The sequence below is a fragment of the Oratosquilla oratoria genome, chromosome 12, assembly GCF_046742065.1.
Source record: "Oratosquilla oratoria isolate Oo_2021 chromosome 12, ASM4674206v1, whole genome shotgun sequence".
NCBI classification, from domain to species: domain Eukaryota; kingdom Metazoa; phylum Arthropoda; class Malacostraca; order Stomatopoda; family Squillidae; genus Oratosquilla; species Oratosquilla oratoria.
Genome location: NC_134788.1, coordinates 64,774,254 through 64,796,056, shown reverse-complemented (window position 1 = coordinate 64,796,056; position 21,803 = coordinate 64,774,254).

Here is a 21,803-nt window from a genome sequence, read left to right as displayed (position 1 = left end):
CCATAGATCTCTAGACGTACACTGTCTTACACGCTTGCATACAGGTGCATATTGGCAGCGCTCGGCTGCCTAAACTATCGTAAATCCTACACACGCACACGCACACACATACACTCGCGCGCGCGCACACACACACACACACACACACACACACACACACACACACACACACACACACACGCACACACACACACACACACAGACACACACTTCAACGAACGGACGGCATAGACGACGTTCTGAAGAAAAAGTGAAATTTCGTGAATCCCAAAGCAAAGGAAGTACCTATTGTATTTGCAGGGTGGGGGGAAATTGCTCGTGGTGTAGGGAAAGTAAGGAAAAAGGAGAAGGGGAGGGATTACTGAGGGAAATGGAAGGAAATGAGGAAGGTGAGGACTTGGCCCAGGCAGGCAGACGAAATCTAAACAAACGAGGGCCGGACCAATTTAGCGATGATGAAACGTCTAACAAAAATGTAAAGATTAGAAGTATAGATAAGAGCAATACAGTAGAAGATGATGAGAATATTTTCCAGGGATCTAAAGAGGGTGGGGGGACACAACAACCCCCCCCCCCCCCCCCCGATTAACAAGACTACAAGAGAAACTCGATAAGATGATCGAACACTGGGAATATAAGTTCGGTCACGTTAACAACATTGTGCAGAGAGTTGAAAAATTGGAAGAACTAGAGAAGGCGAACAAAAACTTAACTAAGGAAAATGAAGAATTAAAAAAAACAGTTAAAAGAAGTAAAATATGAGAATAAAGTCTTAAAGGAGAATAATAAGGAGAACAAGGAGGGTTGGAAAAAAATCCAAGAAAATAGCAAAGTTGCATTCACTGACATAATCAGACAGCAAATGAATGAACAAACTGAAGACTCAGTTATTAAAGTGATGAGACAGAAGGAGAATATAGTAAGAGACTTAGCAGACAGAAAGAAATGTATAATTATATTAGGAATGGAAGAGAAACATAACCCAGATAGAACCACAAGAATCAAAGAGGAAAATGAAAAGGTAAGAAATTTACTAGAATTAGTTCAGGAAGATGAACCAGAAATAATGAAACAAATCGAAGAGAAATTCAGGCTCGGGAAATATAGTACAGACAAGACCAGACCAATTAAGATTAAATTCAGGTCACAAACTACGGCTGAGAATATCTTATCCAAAACAGGGAAACTAGCAACAAGTGAACAATATAAAAAGGTATGGATAAAAAGGGAAATTAATAAAGAGGAAAGAGAGGAAGAAAAACAGAAAAGACTTGAAGCTAAGGAAAAAACGAGAACAGAACGGAGTCAGAAAAAGAGAGATTCTATTGGAGAGTAGTGAATATGAAACTAAAGAAAGTCGACATACAAGAGAAAAACAAAAGGGAAACAGAGAACACAATGGAAGTGGCAGAAAACTAAGAGTGTCTTACACAAATATAGATGGATTAATAACAGGATTGAATGAGCTGAATGATTATTTGAAAGAAAAAGAACCAGACATAATGGGAATTGTAGAAACAAAATTAAAAGGTCCACTACCACCCAACAGTGTAGGACATGATGCATATAATTATTGGATTAGAAACAGAGTGAAAAAGGAAGGGGGTGGAGTTATGTTCCTGACTAAGAAGGATATAAACGTGAAGTGTGTCACATATGGAAAGAATACAGTAGAGATGATAATGATGGAAGTAGAAGACAGAGATAAGAAGAGCAGAAAGTTTGTGATAAATTATGTGCCCCCGAAAACAGCCTCATGGGAAGAGAGTGAACATAAAAGTATGTTAGAGGACACAAAGATAGCATTAACTAAAATAATGGAAGACGGAGGAAGAATAGTTATGATGGGCGACTTTAATTGCAAAGAAATCTGCTGGGAAGAAATGACAGTAAAGGGTGGAGACGGCTCATGGGGAAACGCTCTACTTGAGATGGTTACTGACCATACAATGACACAATGGATACAGGAGAACACTAGGTATAGAAATGAAGAAGAGCCATCGAGACTAGACCTAATAATTACATCTGAACCTAGAATAGTGGACAAAATTGAATATAAAACACCAATAAGTAAAAGTGACCACATATTGATTGAACTGGAACTTAATGAAGAAAAATATATGAAAAGAAATGAACAATATAGAAAAGGAAGAATGATGTATAAAAAAACAAACATTGATAAAATAAGAGAATTCTTTCAAACGGAAAACTGGGAAGAAATATACAAAGAAGAAACAACAGTAGAAGAGAAATGGAATATTTTGACAAAAATTTACAAAAAAGGAGTGGAAAAGTATGTCCCAAGACAAAAACAAGAAAAAGAATATGTAAAATGCTGGTACAACAAAAGTTGTAGGGAGTTAAAAGACAAAAGAGACAAAGCCTGGACCAGATGGAAAAAAGACAGAAGACCTGAAAAATAGAAAATATATACCTGTTATAGAAATGAATATGTACAAACGTGCAGAGAGGAAAAGAGAAAATATGAAAAAGATATCATAGAAAAGTGTAAAGATCAACCAAAACTATTCTACAGATTTGTAAACAATAAACTGAAAAACAAACAAGACTTGGAGAAATTAAGACAAGAGGGAGTTGAATACACTGAGGAAATGGAAATGGCGGAAATTATGAACAAACATTTTAAATCAGTGTTTACAAGGGAGAACATACAACCTGAAGAGAACGAATGGAAAGAGAAAGTCCCCCTTATGGAAGAAATAGAAGTAACAAAGAATGAAATATTAACACACTTGAGTAATCTTGATGTCAGAAAATCGCATGGACCAGATGAAATAGCAAACTGGATACTGAAAGAATGCAGGAATGAACTGGCAGACAAAATACATAGCATACTAAACAGTTCCTTGAAAGAAGGAAAAGTTCCAGAAGATTGGAAAAAAGCAAATATAGTACCTATATATAAAGGAGGAAATAAAGAAGAACCTACCAACTATAGACCAGTCTCTCTAACAAGTACAATAGCAAAAATCTGTGAAAGAATTATCAAAAGTAGATGGGTAAAATATTTAGAAAAAAACAAAGTGTTAAATCCAAGGCAATTTGGATTCAGACAAGGACGATCATGCGTCACCAATTTAATATGTTTCTATTCAAGGCTAATAGATATAATACAAGAAAGAGATGGATGGGCGGACTGTGCATTTCTAGACCTAAAGAAAGCTTTTGACAAAGTACCACATAAGAAGTTGCTTAAGAAATTAGAAACTGAAGGAGGAATACAGGGCAAACTACTAAATTGGATGGAAGACTTTTTGCAAGAAAGAAAAATGAGAGTAGTGATAAGAAACCAGCACTCAAAATGGGATGAAGTAATAAGCGGTGTTCCGCAGGGAACAGTTCTGGCCCCAATAATGTTTGCTATATATATTAATGATATGGATGAAGGAATTGAAAGCTATATGAGCTTCTTTGCAGATGATGCAAAACTACTGAAAAGAGTGAAAACTGAAGAAGATTGTGAATCACTACAGAGAGATCTAAATAAAGTACAGGAATGGAGTAGGAAGTGGGAGATGGAGTTCAATACAAAATTGTGTAGTATAATGGAATTTGGAAAAAGCAAAAACAGAATAACAGGAACATATGAATTGGGAGAAGAAGGAATAAAGAAAGTAGAAAATGAGAAGGACCAGGGAGTCATTGTTATGAATAATATGTCACCTGAGAAACATATAAATAAGATTTTTGGAGAAACTTATAATTTAATAAGAACAATCAAAGTTGCATTTACATACTTGGATGAAGAAATGGTGAAGAAAATCCTAATCACCCTGATAAGACCAAGATTGGAATATGCAGCAACGATATGGTCACCAAGTACAAAAAAATGTATAAAAAAAAAATTGAAAGAATACAAAGAGCAATTACAAAATTGGCACCAACACTCTCAAAACTATCATATGAAGAGAGACTACCAAAACTTGAACTACAGACACTAGAGCAAAGAAGAGAGAGAGGAGATTTGATAGCTATTTACAGAATCATGAAAGGCATAGAAATTACTGATAGAGAGAATCTGATAAAATGGGATGACAGAAATACAAGAGGACACGGAAAGAAAATAAAAAAAGACAGCTATAGAAGAGATTTGAAAAAGAACAGCTTTCCTCACAGAGTAATAGACAGTTGGAACAAGTTAGATGAGAAAGTGGTGTGTGCAAAAACAATACATGAATTTAAAAATAGTTTAGATAAAATGAGATACGAAGACGGGACCCCACGAGCATAGCTCCCCTTCCCGTAAAATACAACTAGGTAAATACACACACACACACACACACACACACACACACACACACACACACACACACACACACACATATATATATATATATATATATTATATATATACATATATACATACATATATATTTATATATATATATACTATATATATATATATATATATATATATATATATATATATATATATATATATATATATATATATATATATATATATATTAAGGGTATATATGATCAGGATATTTTCTCTAATACATACTTTATTAAAAGTGATTCCACGTTCCGTATTACAGATTTTCTTCAGAACATTTTCTTTTCGTCTTAGAAGTGTTTTTGTTTCTTCTGACAGGTTGTAGATAACATACATACATACATATACCAAGGCTTTTTCCCCTTACAAGGGGGGTAGCCAAAAAGAAAAAGGCACAAAATCATTCTCACCCATTCCATCCCTGAATACACTCCACACCCCTCCACCCTCCCTCTTATCTTAGCACCTCCTGAATGACGGGTCATCCCTGCACCTTGTCCACTGCCCTGGGTCAGAAGCAGTGTCGCAAGACACAGCACATCCACAGCAAGGCCGCTTCATTAAATCGGCGACCCCCCCCCCCTCTTCGTCCCCCCATTGCATAAAATGAGAGGACGGGGAGAAATCCCTTCGGGCTGCGTCAAATTTTGCTCACACATACTACCTCACCCCCCATCCACCTGCCCAGTCCACCTCATGCTATCACAACATCCTCCATATACAACCATTCTCCATTCACCCGTCTTCCGTCCTCTCCCGTCCTTCCTCAACAGACATTCCCCTCTTCCCCAAAGCCCCCTTCACCCCATCCATCCACCTCATCCTAGGACGTCCCCTCATGTTCACTCCCTCCACATCTGCCTTCCACACCTCTTTTACTAGTCTTTCTTCACTCATTCTTTCCATGTGTCCAAACCATCCTAATACTCTTTCATCAACCCTATCTCCCATCTCCTTTTCCACCCCTGTTCTCCTCCTCACCTTCTCATTTCTCACCCTATCTAGCCTAGTAACCCCTATCATACTTCTCAGGCACCTCATCTCAAACACATTCAAACTTCTTCTCTCTTCTTCTCTTATGTTCCATATTTCTGCCCCATACAGTACTGTTGGCACAATCACTCCTTCATACAGTCTCCTCTTCGCATCCATTCCCAAATGTCAATTCCTCATTACACTCTTTAATCCACCAAGGCATTTACTCGCTTCTCTCAATCTACATTGTACCTCCACTTTCACTCCACCTTTCCCTGCCACATTTGCACCCAAGTATCTAAAACTATCCACTTCCTCCAGTCGTTCTCCCTTAATGCTCACTTCCAGTCTACTGCCACTTTCACCCCTTGTACATCTCATCACCTTACTTTTACCCACATTTATCTTTAGCTTTCTTCTATCACATACTCTCCCAAACTCTGCCACCAACTTCCTCAATCCCTCCTCCGATCCTGCCACAAGCGCAGTGTCGTCCGCAAACAACAGCTGACTCACCTCCCACTTTTCTCCATTTTCTTTAACCATCTCCAATCCCTTGCCCACTACCCTTGCATTTACCTCTCGCACCACCCCATCCATGTATAAGTTGAACAGCCAGGGCGACATAACGCATCATTGACGAAGTCCCACCTTTACCTCGAACCACTCACTCTCTCCATTTCCAATCCTGACACAAGCTCTACTATTCTCATAAAAACTCTTGACAGCTCCCAAAAGCTTTCCTCCTATCCCGTATATCTGCATAACCTCCCACAGTGCCTTCCTGTCTACCCTATCATAAGCCTTTTCCAAATCCATAAAGGCCCAAAAGACATCCTTCCCCTTTCCTATAGCTTTCTCACATATCTGTCTTACCACAAAGATCTGATCTACACAACCTCTACCTATCCTAAATCCACACTGTTCCTCACCAATTACTCCCTCTGTTCCTCTCCTAATCCTCTCAACCAAGATCCTCCCATAAGCCTTCCCTACTACACTTAACAAGCTAATCCCTCTGAAACTACTACATTCACACTTGTCCCCTTTTCCCTTGTAAAGTGGAACTATACAGGCACTCCTACAGTCCTCCGGAACTCTACCCCATCTCCAACAAACATTAAATAACCTCACCAACCAGTCCACCATCACTGTACTTCCCTTTTTCAGACATTCCGCATGGCATCCATCCAGACCAGGTGCCTTACCTGCTTTCATCATCTTAACAACTGCCTTCACCTCATCCTTCCTTATTTCTCCTCCATTCTCCTCCATTCTCCTCATTCATCACTCTCAGGTTGTAGATAAGGTTTCCGTAATAATTTATTTGGGAACAGCTAAATCGAGATTTCGGGTTTCTTAACCCTTCTTCAGTAGCCATGTAGATATATTCATCAAGAGCGCCAACGTAGATTATATAGCATTACTGAAACTACGCCTACAAGAAACCACCGGCCTGACTTTCACTACAGAATCTAGCAGCGATAGAACGATGCCATTCCTGGATATTCTCGTGAAGCAGACTGATAGCTCTTTCAACGCAGACGTCTATGTAAAGGCAACTAATCCAGGCCATTGTTTACATGGAAGTGATATAAGGATGCTACCATAGGTGTTTATATCAAGAGTGCCACTGTTGCACGCGGCAACAAGTGAACAAGGAAATCGAGCGCTCCACCGAAGTGTTGATGAACAACGGCTTCTCCAACAAGGACATTACCCGGCAAACGAAGAAAATCATGGATAATTGGCAGAACATCAACGACGACGAACGAAAAAAGGAACAAGATATCAATGTTTACTTCAAATCCACTTTCTCCATTTATTGTAAAGAAGAAGAGAGAATGATTAAACAAATAGTGAAGCGTAACGTTAAGCCAGTCAATCCTGAAAAGAGATTGAATTTGATCATATACTACAAGAGCAAGAAGACTATTCACCTGTTATTGAGGAACCCCTGCCTTGAAAAAGAGCCACTTCAAAAGTCACATGTTGTATATAGGTTCACTTGTAACCGAGGGAACTGTGAAACCCTCCCCTCCACCTACATCGGCATGACGACCATGAGGCTGTCTCGCCGCATAAGCTACCATCTATCAGCAGGTGCGCCCAAGAACCATTTCAATAAGATGCACAAAATTAGCCTCACCGGGGAAATATTGGAAGAAAATACCGAGATTGTATATGAATGTAAAGATGTACGTCGTCTGCATTTAGTGGAAGCTTTGCATATCAAAGACTCAAATACAAATTTCAACGTACAAGCGCAGGACCTGCAAGCTTTACCTAGCATGCGAAGGTCAAGCCTCAATCAGGATTGACCAATCATGTTTGAGTACGAGCGCTCTCGGTCCAGATGATACGTATATAAACGCCCACACCAGCCCCCAACACATACTAACCTTAGACACCATAGAAAAAACATCTCTATGTGGCTACTGAAGAACGGTTAAGAAACCCGAAATCGCGATTTAACTCTTTCGAAATGAATTATTACGGAAACCTTATCCACAACCTGTCAGAAGAAACAAAAACACTCCTAAGACGAAAATAGAATTATCTGAAGTAAATCTGTAATACAGAACTCTGAATCACTTTTAATGAAGTATATATATATATATATATAAATATATATACATATATATATATATATATATATATATATATAGAGAGAGAGAGAGAGAGAGAGAGAGAGAGAGAGAGAGAGAGAGAGGACATAATTATTCCTTATGAGTTATCCATTCATTTTTTAAAATACCAAACAAATGCATACATTGTTATGCAAAAAATTACTAATTAAAGAAAAATGGCATTGAAATAAAAAAAATCTAGTGATTAAGAATGTGAAGGGATTTAAAATTATGCTTATATAGAGAAAAATACCATATAGATCAAACAAACCTAAATAATTATATCATCACCTACTTTTTTTTTTTTTTTTTTTACTGGTGTTTGGTTTAGAACTGTTTCAATTGAAGTTGAAGGACTTTCTTCAATTGATTATTCACTGTTCATATCTCGATTTGAAGATATTATGTCACTCAAATCACTGCTTGAAGAGGATTCAAATAAATGTTGTTCAGTCTCATTGTTTTCAATAGTTCAAAGTATTGTGGGGTTATTCATTATTAGTATCCAACAGTTCACACACAACAATGAGTCTTTTTCTATCTTCCATCACACTTTTCAATAAGCACACCAGTTACTTTCCTACGATTATTATGCGCTTCTTATGCTTTTAGTAGGATCTTGGCAGTATTTCAAATGCTGAACCACTGCACTTTACTGAAAAGGCCTTATAACCAAGATATCAGTATGAGAAATTTTTATAAATCTGTAAATAAAAATACGCAATAAGATGACACATTTTAGAATGCAGTTATAGACTGCATTTTAATTTTTGATATTCTAAGAGGCTCATTAGAAAACCATAACAACCAACCACACACACTTCTGGCTGAACCTGTACTAACTTGTCTATCTAAACTACTACTATCTGTGCTGATTCTGTACAAGTAGCAGCATTCTGCAAAAATCACCATCCTTGGTCACCCCCTCATGTCCACTCCATCCACCTCTGCCTTCCACACCGCTTTTACGAATCTTTCTTCACTCATTCTTTTCATGCGTACAAACCATCCCAGTACTCTTTCATGAACCATATCCTCCCAATTCCCTTTCCACCCCTACTCTTCTCCTCGCCTCGTGTCTCACTCTCTCGAACCAAGTAATTGGCTGGATAAAGAAACATCTATATGGAAAACTGTATTTTTTCACATCCTTTCGACTTGTGGTCTTTCTTAGAGGCTGCTCACACGGTCTAACGGTCTGTCAAACGCGGTTCGACAGACAGACACGTGTTTAAAGTGATGTGTGAACGGGGTATTTGGTTGTCGAACACGTTGGTTAAACCCCAAATACCCCGTTCACACGTTCACACATCACTTTAAACACGTGTCTGTCGAACCGCGGTTCGACAGACACGTGTTTAAAGTGATATGTGAACGTGTGAACGGGGTATTTGGGGTTTAACCAACGTGTTCGACAACCAAATACCCCGTTCACACGTTCACACATCACTTTAAACACGTGTCTGTCTGTCGAACCGCGTTTGACAGACCGTTAGACCCCTCTTACTGTACCGCAACCAATTCCTAAAGCCCTCCCATCTTTAACCAGGAGATCTCTTCTATAAGAGCAATCTATCCCCTTTAGTGATCTAAACACTAATCATGTCACCTCTTTCTCTTCATTCTTTCACAGTTGGCAGACCCAATACCTTTAATCTTTCCTCATATGGTTTATCTACTAGGCTGGAGACCAGTTTGATTGCTGTCCTTTGTATTCTCTCAACCTTGCTCATATCCTTTACTCTGTGTGGGGACCATACTACTGACGCATATCCCAGTCTTGGACATATCAAGGTTTCGATTATTATTATTATTTTTTTTTCTTCAATATTTCATCCATATAATGGAACGCCACTTTAATCTTCTGCAGTAATCCCATGTCTTTCCCACAATCCTGCTGATATGTGTCATATATATATATGTGTATATATATATATATATATATATATATATATATATATATATATATATTTATATACATATATGTATATGTATATATATATATATATATATATATATATATATATATATATATACATCAAGGGCAGGGTTGGCAGGAGTGGGGGAGGAGTAGCACTTTTCGTTAAAAACACAATAAATTGTATTATCAAGAATACGATTAAGGAAGAGGATAGTACGGAATCTATTTGGGGTAGAGAATATGGGCAAGAATAGTAAATTTATTACTAGCGTCCTATATAGACCCCCTAATATCAGCCTTGAGCAGACTGATTCCTTGATTCATGCAATTCGCAGGGCATCCCAGTACAAAAACGTTGTGATCATGGGAGATTTTGATTATAGAAATATTGACCGGGAATTTTTAGTAGATCAGGAACCTCAAAAATTCTTAGATGTGCTGACTGATAATTTCCTGAAACAAATGATTACCGATCCTACGAGGGGAGAGAATACTCAGGACTTACTTTTATCCAATAATGAGCACCTCAAGAGAAACGTAGAAGCGAGAGATAGTCTAGGCTCTAGCGATCATCAAGAAATAAGATTTAAAATTATTTGGAATGAATTGAATTGAATAGTACGAATAACGTTCTAGTACGGCACTTTAGGAGAGCCAATTTTTATGAGATGAGAAAGTATTTAAGACGTTCCATCACTTACGAGACCGACCCAGGGGACTGTGACGAGATAAGATACACAGTCAGTCCGGACGTCATTAGCGCGGTCAGGTGTCAGGTAACGGAGGGTAATATGCCTACCTTGGATCAGGTCACTTATAAGCGCGAGGTTAACAACCCGCTCAACGATTCGTATGAAATGTACAGTAACCTAACAGCTTTAATTCTAAATGCACAAAATAAACTTATTCCCCTCAAGTCAATACAGAAGAATAGTAATGCTACCAAATAGATGACGGACAGGCTGAAATATGAGATCGAAATGAAAAGAGGACTTTACGCAAGGGAAAAAAATAACGGAGAAACACACCTGAGATCCACATATAACGATATGGCAAGACTGGTTATAAAGAACACGCGCACAACGTAATGTAACTATGAAATAAAGGTTACCATACAACCTAGATCCAACCCAAAGAGCTTCTTTCATCTTACAAAACAGAAAATAGGGAAAGGATAGGCCCAATCAAAAACGACGAAAATGTCGATAGAATCGGAAGAAAAAAATGAGTGAGGCGTTTAACCAATATTTTTTTTTCTCGGTGTTTAAGGGGAGGTTAGGTAAGGTACCTGACTGCAATCCGATTTTCAGTGGGGATGAAGAAAGTAGTATATCTAATATCAACATTTGTTAAACACACTGAAAGACTTAAAATTACAAAATCCCCGGGTCCAGGCGAAAAATTTCCGAGAGTACTTAAAGAGTGTAAATTTGAAATCTGCGACTAGTTAACAGAAATATCTAATAAGTCGGTAGGCACGGGTTTTGTGCCTATTGCTTTTGGGCAGGCAAACATTGTCCCTCGTTTCAAAAAGGGAGATAAATCATCTATATGCAACTACAGGCCAATCAGTTTGACATCAGTTATGGGTAACATACATACATACATACATACATATACCAAAGGCTTTCTTCTTCCTTACACAGAAGGTAGCCAAAAAACAAAAGCATAGAAACCACTCCCACCCATTCCATCCCCTACATACTCCACTCCCCTCTACCCTCTTCCCTCCCTCTTCTCTTGGCACCTCCTGGATGACGGGTCATCTCTGCATCTTGTCCACTGCCCTGGGTCAGAAGCAGTGTCACAAGACACAGCACATCCACAGCAAGGCCGCTACATTAATTCGGCGACCCCCCCTCTCCGGCCCCTCATGTAGAAAAGGAGGAGACGGGGAGAAATCCCTTCGGACTGCGTCAATCTATTTTTCATACATACTCCCTCACCCCCATCCCCCACCCACTCCCCCTCATGTATCACAGCATCATCCATACACAATCCTTCTCCATTCACCCCTATCTTCTGTCCTCTCCCGTCCTTCCTCAACAGACATTCCTCTCTTTCCCTATGCCCCTTTTACCCCATCCATCCATCTCATCCTAGGTCGCCCCCTCATGTTCACTCCTTCCACCTCTGCCTTCCACACCTCTTTTACTAATCTTTCTTTACTCATTCTTTCTATGTGTCCAAACCATCCCAATACTCTTTCATCAACTCTATCTCCCAACTCCCTTTCTACCGCTGTTCTCCTCCTCACCTTCTCATTTCTCACTCTATCTAGCCTAGAAACCCCTATCATACTTCTCAGGCGTTTCATCTCAAACACATTCAAACTCCTTCTCTCTTCCTCTCTTATGTTCCATTTTCTGCCCCATATAGTGCTGTCTGGACAATCACTCCTTCATACCATTTCCTCTTAGCATCCATTCCCAAATATCTATTTCTCATTACACTTTTTAATCCCCCAAGGCATTTACTCGCTTCTCTCAATCTACATTCTATCTCCACCACCACTCCTCCCTTTCCTGCCAAATTCGCACCCAAGTATCTAAAACTATCCTCTCCTTCCAGTCTCTCTCCCTTAATACTCACTTCCACTCTGCTGCTACTTTCTCCCCTTGTACATCTCATCACCTTATTTTTATCCATATTTATCTTCAACTTCCTTCTTTCGCACGCTTTCCCAAACTCTGTCACTAACTTCCTCAATCCCTCCTCTGATCCTGCTACAAGTGCAGTGTCGTCAGCAAACAACAACTGGCTTATCTCCCACTTTTCTCCATTTTCTTTAACCATCTCCAATCCCTGACCCACTACCCTTGCATTCACCTCTCACACCACCCCATCCATGTATAAATTGAACAGCCAGGGCGACATAACACATCCCTGACGAAGTCTCACCTTTACCTCAAACCACTCACTCTCTCAATTTCTAATCCTAACACAAGCTCTAACAATAATTATTAATAGACTCAGAGATCATATTAAGAGACATGATTTGATTCGTGACTCACAACATGGTTTCTCCAAAGGTAAGTCATGTGTGAGTAATCTTCTATCTTTTTACACTAATGTATATAAGGCGTCAGATAACAATAATAGTTACGATGTTATTTACCTTGCCTTTAGCAAAGCGTTTAACAAGGTGCCCTACCAGAGACTACTAAATAAAATCAAAGCCCATGGCATAAAAGACAAAGTGTTAGAATGCATTAGAGCTTGGATCAGTGACAGAAAACAGCGGGTCACCATAAATGGTGTAAAATCCAAATGGGGGAGTGTTCCTAGTGGAGTTCCCCAGGGCTCGGTTTTGGGCCCCTTATTGTTTATTATGTACATTAACGACTTGGACAATGGGATTAATAGTGATGTTAGTAAGCTTGCAGACGACACTATAATAGAACGCCTAATTAGGTCAGGAGACGACACAGAGATTCTGCAGGATGATCTTAACAAATTGTTCACATGGTCGGTGAAATGGCAAATGGATTTCAATATCTCAAAGTGCAGCGTTTTAAACATAGGGCTGCACAACCCCGAAAAAAAAAACAGATATAGCTTAGATAACACTTTTTTAAAGAAAACTGAGTGCAAGAGAGACTTGGGAGTTCTAGTGAGTCCTGACCTTAAATCCAGGAAACAGCGCGTTAGCGCCAGGAATAAAGCTAACAGAGCATTCGGTTTCATTGCTAGGACGGTTACGAATAGAAGTGTAGAGGTAATTACCAAACTCTATCCAGCGTTAGTTAGACCCATCCTTGACTATACGGTACAGTTTTGGTCTCCGTCCTATAGAATGAACATCAACTCACTAGAATCAGTACAGATGAGAATGATCAAAATGATATATGGGCTCAGATGTTTATCTTACGAAGAGAGGCTTAGGCACCTTAAGTTACACTCTCTAGAAAGACGCAGAGTGCAGGGTGATCTAACAGAGGTGTTCAAGTGGATCAAAGGCTTTAACAAGGATGGCGCACCAAAGGCAATTATATTAGGACAACAGGACAGAACTCGCAGTAAATGGATTTAAATTGGACAAATTTAGATTTAAGAAGGAAATATGAAAGAATTGGTTTACTAATATGGTGGTCAACGAATGGAATAGACTTAGTAACCATGTAGTGAGCGCTGAAACTGTCGGTTGTTTTAAGAAACGGTTAGACAGCTTTATGGGTGAGAATGACAGGTGGTAATGGACATGGAACTGCCTAGTGTAGACCTTAAGGTCTCTTGCAGTCTCCTACATTCATATATTCTTATGTGTGGACGAGAGCCATACGGTATTCAATTGTCTCTTATCCTGTTTTCTGAAGATACTTCACAAAGCAAGTTTCCCTCTCCAAGCAGATGACGCCTACAATTCTGTTTGTATTTTATATGTGTGCATAATTTTTATGTGTGCGTGTTGCTTAGAAGTGGTCGAACCATACTAGTCCCCCACTTTGTAATCTTAATATGTCTAATGATTTAGTCTCCTTTTTCAACGGTAACGCAACGGCACCCCCAAATATGCCTCACTCCACTCCTACACTATTACACCAGGACTCCTCCGTTGTCAAATTCTCTGGTGAGAATCCTTATTACACCGCGTCTGCTTTCTTACGACAATACAAAGATCATCAACAGTAAAGTCATCACAGGGTCAGACAAAATTTCTTTTGTAAGGTCTCAACTTGTTCCTAATTCGTTAACCTCTGAGATGATACCAGTTTCATACGTCAACCCTAGAGCTTTAAACTAAACACCACTTTCAAGGCAAATTTTCTTAATGTGTTTGATACTAATTTGATAGGCGATATTTTTTTCTGGTGCTACAGATTGGCTGATATGCTTGCTTCCTCTATGGGCGTCGAGGATTTTATGCGTGCTCAAAATAGAACCAATACAGTGGCCTCTGAAGCATTAAATTCTTTGACACATTCACATTGGATAGAAAACAATGTAATGTAGATAGACTCCTGTCGGCATGCTCCGCCTTTGTAATCCTTTGACTCCGACTTGTTTTGGAATATTTAGTCTACATCTTGTTCCTTACTCCTTCTTAACGAAGGATTGGTTCTTCTTTTAATTATCAGCTAGGTGAACCTTTACTCTCATTTGCAACAAAGCTTTCTAGGAAGTTAAAAGAATTGCCTCATCGTGCCTTGCTAGCTCATGCAATCCCTAGTCAAGTATATCAGTCTACGGGGGTTCCTCCTCCTCCTCCACCACCTGTCTTCAACACCTACACAGGGCATATCTTCATCACCTCCTCTGTCTTCGAAGTCTACACTGAGTACTCCTACATCTACTATCACACTTCACTGCACGTATCGTAAGCGTCACGAAATAAGGTCTAAGCAGCCTCCTGTACGTAGACGTTTTACTACTTCCTCTTCTAGTCTTGCTCATGAGTTTTCAAAATTGTCGTTTCAGCCACAATCTAAATACTGTCATGTCCATAGATAGTGAAGCCTTTCTACTGATCAGTGTTCCAAGATTTTGCAGCTTAGAGCAGACAATAGTTTAGTCCCATTTTCACCAGCGCCCGTATCACAATTCCAAAGCCTGGTCAAATGTGACCAGTCCCAAATCGTCCCTTTATTGGCTGCTGTTTCTTCCCAATTCCTTACCTTTCAGTGTTATGTGGACCAGATACCTATCTCTGTAACAATAGACACTATAGTAGAATGTAGTACTGTCAGTGAGAGAGCATATTCTGCTCTCAAGGATTTGCAAGCTGCACAATGCTTTCCTGTCTATTCTGGGACCTATTTGCATCCCCTTAAGGTTTTCTTCCCATGCTAAAGTGTTTCATGTTAACTTTGTGGTAGTTTCTGATTTCATACTTTAGTCTCTTAGAATTTGATACTTTAGCAACTCATGCCATAGGTATATCTCCTCGGCGTCGTATGGTTACTTTCGACAACAATGTCATTTTTGCAATAGACAGGCCTGTTTCTATCCATACCTCACCTAATGTACATAATCTGCCCAGGCAGTCATCTTCTACGGGCTCAAAACTTTTAGGCCCTCTTGTACTTTCTTGTGCTGTTGTTGTTGTAGACAAGCATTATGTTAGTCCTTCTAGTGTAGTTCGAGTCCCAGTGCGCATTTCAGATGCCCCAATTGGTTCAAAAGTCTTATCTCAACCTGACTCTGTTCGTGTTAGACATCTTGCTTTAGAGGGTACTCTTTCCACTGTTCGTGAGGACCACGTTACCACGGCCATGATAACCAACGTTACTGGTGCTCCCATCACACTCTCTTCTGGTGTTCATTTAGGTTCTTTTGATGTCGTTGAAGTCGACGCTGTCCAGAATTCACCTCCTCTTATAGCAGTGTATTCAGTCGTCTACACATGTTACGTAGGTAACATTGATTTTCTGAGGTAAGAGACTGTCTCATTGCATTGTTATTGACCCATCGTCAAGCTTTGGCCTTACCTGGTGACCGGCTAAGAGTTGCGGATCGTGTTGTCCATAGCATTGATCTTAAATCAGGGGTACGTCCAGTCTATGTACCTTCTTACAGATTACCTCATTTTCGTAGACTTGTAGCTCAGTCTTTGGTTGACGAGTTGATGAGTGAGGGTGCCATCCAAGTTTCATTTCGAGTGGAACTCCCCACTCCTTCTTGTACCCAAGAAAAATGGATCATTCCGCCCTGTTGTGGATTATAGGCGTGTCAATGATGTCACAGTTCCAGATCATTACCCTGTGCCTATGTTGAATGATTTTCTTCAGTCCATTAGATCAGGTAACACAGTGTTTAACCACCTTGTACTTAAAGGCTGGCTTTTGGCAGATTCCTTTGGAGGAAAAGTCTTGTAAGATCACGGCTTTCTCTACTCCGTCAAGTCATTATGAATGGTTTTGATGTCCCATGAATTTACGGAATGCTCTTTTAACATGTCAGCGTCTTATTAACTCAGTTTTCATGAACTAGTATGTAATTGACTTTTTGTGTATGTGGACGACTTGATTCTAGTTTCCAAGGATGTGGAAAGTCACTTCCATAAGTTGTTTTTAGTCTTGCAACGTTTTCGTGAAGCTGGGCTGAAGCTCAATTTACCCAAATGTTAATTTTTTAATTCCAACACCTAATTCTTAGGTCATGTAGTGTACAAAGATGGCATTCATACTACAGATGACAAGATCAAAATTGTTAGGAACTTTTCCACACCTAAGACAGTTGACCAAGTACGTTCATCTCCTCAAAAAGGATATTTTATTCCAGTAGCATGATGCTCATCAGAAAAATTTTGACACCTTGAAGCAGGCACTTACTCAGGTCCCTATGTTGGCATTCCCAGATTATACTATTACTTTTACCATTTCTACTGATACTTCTGGTCTAGGCATTGAAGCTGTCCTAATGCTTGTAGATTATCGTCGTTCACATGTCATTGCATATGCTAGCCGTGAACTTAATCATGCTGAGTCACTCTACTCTGTTACACATTTGGAAACTTTAGCTGTGGTGTGGGCTTTAAAGCAATTTCGTGACATCATTTTTGGATATCCCATCACAGTTGACACAGACCATAGTGCTGTCACACAACTTTTCAAATGTAAAAATATTTAGGCCGCCTCGCCAGATGGTTTCTTATTATTGAGGAGTTCACTCCAGTCCTTATACATATCCCGGGACGTGCAAACAATGTTGCTGATGCAAATTTACGTAATGCAACCATAGCTGTTGTTGCTGTGATTCAAAACTTCTCCCTGTGGGATTTAGCCAAAGCTCAACATGAGGACCCTCTTTTGGTCTGCTGTCATTTACGTCTTATAATCAGGCGATGATAATACTTTGTCAAAGTTGCCTGTACCTCTGTCTCAATTTTCCTTGCAAGACAGTGTTCTCAACCGTAACGTGAAAGTGTTTGAGCAATATGTGGCATAGTTAGTGATCCCTGAGTCTTTAGTCCCTGTTGTTTTATCTCTTGCTTATGATTCCCCTCAGCTGGTCATCCAGGCCATGACAAAAATCTGGCTATGACTCGCAAGAAATATTATTGGTCTAGAATGCGTTTAGACAATGCCACTCACGTAGCCCAATGCAATTCTTGTGCTCAAAACAAAGGTTCTACTCACACTGCTCCTATTCTATAGTATCCTACTACTTCTTGCCACTTCCACACTATCGCCTTAGATCTTTTGCAATTGCCCCGTAGCTTTCAAGGCACAGTGTATGTTCTCGTATATATTGATCACTTCAGCCGTTTTGTGATATTGGCTCCCTTGCAAAATAAATCTGCTTCAATAGTTACTCATGCTCTAGTCTCCCATGTTTTCTGTCCCTACATTATTTCAGTGTTGCTTAGCGACAATGGGACTGAGTTAAAGAATGAGGTCATAGCCAGCTTTCGCAAACAATTCATCACCCAAGCCTTTAAAACCTCTTACCACCCCTCCTCTAATGGTCTGGTGAAGTGGACTAATAGAAAAATACTTGACATCCTGAAGCATGTTGCTAGTGATCTGCAGGAAACTAGGGAAGACTGGCTACCCCATATCAGTGCCTGCATTAATAGTACCATCAATGTAGAAATGGGAAAGACACCTCATTATATAATTTATGGTTCTGAGAAGAGGTTTCCGTATGATCTTTGGATGGTCCTATTCGTCCTCTACAACTTTGAAGATTACAGTCCCCTTCAGTGTCATACACTGCATACTATCTATGATTATGTTAAAAGGAACCTTCAGGTGTCTAGATCAAACATGATACAGAAACAAGATAGTAAGGCTGCACCTGTTTCTATCCAAGTCGGTGATCATGTCTTTAAAGAAATGGCTGAGTACCAATCTAAATTAAACAGCAAATTTACTGGCCCCTTTCTGGTGACGCAAAGGCTTCATCCCAATAATTTCATGTGTTTACCCATCTCAGGGACTTAGTGAGGTTCTGCATTCTGATAGGCTTAAGAAGACTCAGATGCCCATACCTGCATTTACCCAGCCTCCCCCAAAGTTCAATGTGTTATCCCCTGTTCACCATTCGTATAATCTACGCTCAAAAAGTACAATGCCTTGATGGTCGAGTGAGACTATTATATACATTTGTGTTGCTATACAAAAATTTCTCTTGTATCCCCTATCTCTTAATATTGTAAATTATGTAAATAGATATGTGCAGCCTCAGTTGTGTTGACATAACTGAGGGGGATGTGATCTTTGCATATTCAGAAGCTCTTCTCTTTTTGTCTACCCAATATTGTGTATTTATCTTTATCATTGTATACTTTATGTATTTTGTATCATGACCCTGACGCAAAGCATTCTTCCTAATTTTCTTTTACTGGCGTCAATATGTTGTTGTCTGTTTATTTGTGTTTCTTGTATATTACATGTATTTTCTTGTAAATGCCTGCTTCTTGTCACGCATGTTGTTTCCTCGGTGAAGATACCGAGAGATGGTGGCCGAGCTGTTATGGGAGCCTGTAGTATGTTTGATTATACTGGTCAACAAAGAATCTGTCACAAGGAAAACAATAGTTGTATCTTATATGCTTTTGCATGCAGAATCCAAAAAAATGTCAGTTTTTTTCCCCATCATCCACATATTTTGTGTTCCACGTTATGTTACATTACGTGTGTTACGTGGGACAAATTTCAATCAAGATGTTGGCAACATTGAGTTTGGCAACATTGCGTGAGATTGTTGTACGTTTGGCAGTACTGTTTTTGAAATGTTGATGTGAGGTTGTGTAATACGCATTTGTGTGGCAATAAGTTTGTGATATTGTACAGTAGCGTCCCCACCATTCACCTTTACAATAATAGAAAAAAAGTATAAACCAGCCAGACAATTTTTGCTTTATTTGCGGCGTATTGCCATTCAAGTCACAAAGAATGTGTTTCACGCCATTGACTAAAAAGTGTTTTGAACATTAATTTGGCTGCAAAGTGGGAGGCTAGGATAAAAGCTGGGTCCCTTATTTGTGTTGTGTAACCTGTGTCAGGCTTCTCACTGCATGGGCGAAAGGTTCACGCCATATGCCTTTTACCATCCCTATGGTTTAGAGAGAACCAAAAGATCATACTTCAGATTGCTACTTCTACATCACAAATATAAAAGCTATAACATTAACATCCAAGCATATTGTAAAATATCCTAATATATCATCTATGAGACCAGTACCTCACAATCAAGGCTTTCCTTCCAAAACAAATGGAACTAAATGATGATGAGTCAAGTGAGAAGGTTATGGAAAAAGAAACAAAAGACATGCACTTTTAGCCGATCTGTTCTTCAAGTAAACCACATTTAATGAGTCAGGGGAATCTAAATGATATTGTGCGGGATTTAAACTTGTAAAAAAAAGCAATCTGAACCTCTTGCTTCCAGGTTAAAGGGCTGGAATCTTCTTCAGAATGAATTCAAAGTTAGTTATTATCGTAAGTGACATTGTGATTTTGAGCATTTTTTTCTCACTTGAGGATGGTGTTGTGTTTTGCAATGATGGAGATTCTGTTATGGAGGAACTTAACTATAAATATGACAGGAATGAGTGGCGCTTGTTTATTGACTCTTCAAAAGTGAGCCTGAAAATTGTTTTGCTCAGCAATGGAAATAAGTTTCCTTCTGTTCCTCTGGCTCATGTAGCTATGGAATATATATGGCGACCTAAAGGTCGTGGCACTTTTACTTGAAATGCAGCTGGGTTACACAAAGTTTTGTTACTTTATCTGTAAATGGGACAGCCGGGATAAGAAAAATAATTATGAAAAGATTGTGTGGCCGAAACTATCTTTGACCCCAGGAGAGAAGAATGTTGTCAATCCTCTTGTTGATTTAAAGAAAATTCATCTGCCTCCTTTGCATATTAAACCATAGTTGGTGAATTTTTTTTAAAGATATGGATAGAACTGGCAAGGGGTTCACATATTTGAAAAATAAGTTTCCAAGAGTAAGTGACGCAAAAATCAAAGAAGGGAATTTTTGTTGGACCACAGATTAGGGGATGAGAGTCCAGAATTTTGATGAAGAGCTAAATGGTCTTGAAAAAGCTGCATGGCTGTCATTTAAGAAAGTTTGCACAGAGTTTTTTGGGGAATCATAAAGCAAACAACTATCCTGAAATGGTAAAAGAGCTAGTGACATCCTTCAAGGCCTTGGGGTGCAATATGAGCCTAAAAATCCACCTCCTAGACTCTCATTTGGATTTTTCCCTGCAAATCTTGGCGCCGTCAGTGACGAGCACGGTGAGAGGTTTCATCAGGACATTCTGAACATGGAAACCCGGTATCAAGAGAAGTGGAGCTAATCAGTGTTGACTGATTAATTAATGTTGGAAACAAAAGAGATCTTCCAGAAGCAAAATACACCCGAAAATCATACCTTTTTACATGTCAAAAGTAAATCTAATTGAAATATCAGCCTCATTTATTAGTTATAATTGTTTAAAAATCAATGTGCTATCGCAGAAAAACTATGGCTGATGGAAAAAAAATTGAAAACATATTTGAAACCAGCTGAAAAAATCTATCAAGTTCCTCCTTTTGCTTATGGGATAGGTATTTTAATAAATTTTGTTGACCAGTGAATTTGTGTAAGCACTTACCTGGCTTGCGCTAAGAAGTTGTAAACACTGATCGTCATTTCAAAAGATTTCACCAATGCCTCTGACAGTGTAAGAAGGGAGACCCTAATAAAAGCACTAAAAAGTTCAAGCATCCACTCAGACATCATATCTACAATAGTCAACATATACCAAGAAGATGATACCAAGGAAGTGATCAGGCGCGGATACAAGCCCCCGCCCCGGAGTATGGTACACGTTCATAACACAACCTGCGTTTGAAAAAAAAAATTCTGTTCCTGCGGTTTTCTTTAGTGATTCCTAACGAAATTGTTCTCCTAAATTGAAATATGACATTCATTTTGCTCAATCAGGTCTGGTTTTTGAGATACAGCGCACTACTGTTTTTAGAAGAGGGCCATTTTTTTTTAAATCCCTTATTTATATAAAAGTTATTTAATAAATTAC